Below are 2,500 nucleotides of genomic sequence, written 5' to 3'. Positions count from 1 at the left end.
GAAGCTCATTTAGGGAGTGCCCCTTTGAAGAGAGGTACACCACATGGAGAATGCGGGCATCGATCCCGCTACCTCTCGCATGCTAAGCGAGCGCTCTACCATTTGAGCTAATTCCCCTCAAAGATGCACACAGAAGGTGTCCATCGCTCTCAAAAAATAATTGGCGTGGCTCGATCCCTAGCATGTGTGGAGGTGATGCCGTGCGGTTTTCCTCTGTTCCGACAACTTTGCTCTACTGCCGTTTAGTTGTAGATTAAATTCGAAAATTCACCCAGGCAATAGTAGGAGAGAAGTCTCTATTGGCTCGTTGGTCTAGGGGTATGATTCTCGCTTCGGGTGCGAGAGGTCCCGGGTTCAAATCCCGGACGAGCCCGTTCTTAGGCTTTGCATTCAATTTCTTCAGCATGACTAGGGCAACCAGGATATTTCTGGCAAAATTTTGGATAAGAACTGCTCTGCTAATCTCTGCTAGACAATCTTCCAGCACCTCTGGCAGAAATAGCTCAGCTGGTATGTCGTTAGACTGAAGCTCTAAAGGTCCCTGGTTCAATCCTACCCTCCCTAGTTGGTCTTAGGCTTTGCTTTTAATCTCTTCAGCCTGACTGGTGGTGAAACTGGCACTCTAAAACTGAATCGCTATCTGGGAAACATGGGATTTAAAAGCAAAGGCTTCACTGGCTCTTTGCCGTCACGCTTCTTGGCAGAATAACTAAACACCTAAAAAACTTTTCGACAGCAGTGATCCTCAAAAGCTCATCTAGGGAGTGTCCCATTGAAGTGAGCCTAAAAGGGAGGTCCACCACGGCATGTAAACGGAAATGTTTGCGCCCAGGCAGCAGCAGGAAAGACTTCTGTGTTGGCTCGTTGGTCTAGGGGTATGATTCTCGCTTTGGGTGCGAGAGGTCCCGGGTTCAAATCCCGGACGAGCCCATTCTTAGGCTTTGCTTTTAATCTCTTCAGCATGACTAGGGCAAACAGGATATTTCTGGAAAAATTGTGGATAAGAACAGTCAGAGTGGGGCACAGACAGAAGAAGAACAGACAGACGGTGGGATTCCAACCCACGCCCCAGAAGAGACAGGAGCCTTAATCCAACGCCTTAGACCGCTCGGCAACGCTACCTTGTGATTAAGCGTTCCGTGGGCCATTTTCGCCAACTTTTTCTTTTAACGTCTCTTTTTTCAAAGAACATTTAAGATGTCTGGCCCTCTTTAAAACCTCTGCTGGCAGCGGTGGGATTCGAACCCACGCCTCCGAAGAGACTGGAGCCTAAATCCAGCGCCTTAGACCCCTCGGCCACACTACCCTTTCGTGGGACGTTTCTTGCCTATTTTTTTAATTCATAAATAGGGAAAAAATGGGGTGCTGACCTTCATCGTCAGGCTCTGAAGCCTGTGAGTTTGATCAAGGAAAGCAAAGGCGGCAGGGTTTGGAAGAGACTGTGAGCACACAGTGTCACTTCTCCAGTCTTTTTGCTTTGGCATAGCAGCCACGAGTGCCTTCTAAAAAGACGTCTTGGCAGCGGTAGGATTCGAACCCACGCCCCCGAAGAGACTGGAGCCTTAATCCAGCACCTTAGACCGCTCGGCCACACTACCTTGTGAGAGAGGCTTCCGTGGGCCATTTTCGTCAACTTTTTCTTTTAACGTCTCTTTTCAAAGAACACTTAAGATGTCTGGCCCTCTTTAAAATCTCTGCTGGCAATGGTGGGATTGAACCCAAGCCTCCGAAGAGACTGGAGCCTTAATCCAGCGCCTTAGACCCGTCGGCCACGCTGGCCTTACGTGGCCCATTTCTTGCCTATTTTTTAATTCATAAATAGGGAAAAAGTTGGGTGCTAACCTTCATCGTCAGGCTCTGAAGCCCGCGAGTTTGGTCAAGGAAAAAAAAAAGTGGCCGGGTTTGGAAGAGACTGTGAGCAAGCAGTGTCACTTCTCCAGTCTTTTCGCTTTGGCATAGCAGCCACGAGTACCTTTTAAAATCCTGTTTTGGCAGCGGTGGGGTTCCAAACCACCCCTCCCAAGAGACTGGAGCCTTAATCCAGCGCCTTAAACCGCACGGGCACGCTACCTCGTGAGAAAGCCTTTCGTGGGCCTTTTTCTGGAGTGTCCCATTGAAGTGAGCCTAAAAGGGAGGTCCACCACGGCATGTAAACGGAAATGTTTGCGCCCAGGCAGCAGCAGGAAAGACTTCCGTGTTGGCTCGTTGGTCTAGGGGTATGATTCTCGCTTTGGGTGCGAGAGGTCCCGGGTTCAAATCCCGGACGAGCCCGTTCTATTGATTTGCTTTTAATCTCTTCAGCCGTTGGGGAAAGGCGACCCATACCAAGGTTCCAAGGTTCAATAATTTGCACTCTGGACTCTGAATCCAGCGATCCGAGAGGGTCCTGCTCTTGCCAGGAATTTGAGCAGGACCTCGTCCGAAAAAACAACCAAACTTTTTGATGGTGAAGATCCTCAGAAGCTCATTTAGGGAGTGCCCCTTTGAAGAGAGGTACACC

The 2,500-nt window shown here is 49.6% G+C and overlaps 6 non-coding genes across 6 annotated transcripts; 3 read left to right on the top strand and 3 right to left on the bottom strand.

Moving 5' to 3' along the window:
* Positions 1–44: 44 nt before the first annotated feature.
* On the bottom strand, positions 45–117 carry trnaa-agc (transfer RNA alanine (anticodon AGC)). Its single transcript has one exon. It is a non-coding gene; the product is annotated as a tRNA-Ala (tRNA).
* Positions 118–301: 184 nt separating this feature from the next.
* On the top strand, positions 302–373 carry trnap-cgg (transfer RNA proline (anticodon CGG)). Its single transcript has one exon. It is a non-coding gene; the product is annotated as a tRNA-Pro (tRNA).
* A 485-nt stretch (positions 374–858) lies between these two features.
* trnap-ugg (transfer RNA proline (anticodon UGG)) lies at positions 859–930 on the top strand. The gene has a single exon. It is a non-coding gene; the product is annotated as a tRNA-Pro (tRNA).
* Positions 931–1,224: 294 nt separating this feature from the next.
* trnal-uag (transfer RNA leucine (anticodon UAG)) lies at positions 1,225–1,306 on the bottom strand. Its single transcript has one exon. It is a non-coding gene; the product is annotated as a tRNA-Leu (tRNA).
* A 210-nt stretch (positions 1,307–1,516) lies between these two features.
* trnal-aag (transfer RNA leucine (anticodon AAG)) lies at positions 1,517–1,598 on the bottom strand. The gene has a single exon. It is a non-coding gene; the product is annotated as a tRNA-Leu (tRNA).
* Positions 1,599–2,199: 601 nt separating this feature from the next.
* trnap-ugg (transfer RNA proline (anticodon UGG)) lies at positions 2,200–2,271 on the top strand. Its single transcript has one exon. It is a non-coding gene; the product is annotated as a tRNA-Pro (tRNA).
* The last annotated feature ends 229 nt before the right edge of the window (positions 2,272–2,500 follow it).

Source organism: Pimephales promelas, chromosome 24, assembly GCF_988280905.1.
Source record: "Pimephales promelas chromosome 24, fPimPro1.hap1.1, whole genome shotgun sequence".
Classification (NCBI taxonomy): Eukaryota; Metazoa; Chordata; class Actinopteri; order Cypriniformes; family Leuciscidae; genus Pimephales; species Pimephales promelas.
The sequence above is the reverse complement of the archived record's forward strand: the minus strand, read 5'-3'. Positions and strand labels throughout refer to the sequence as shown.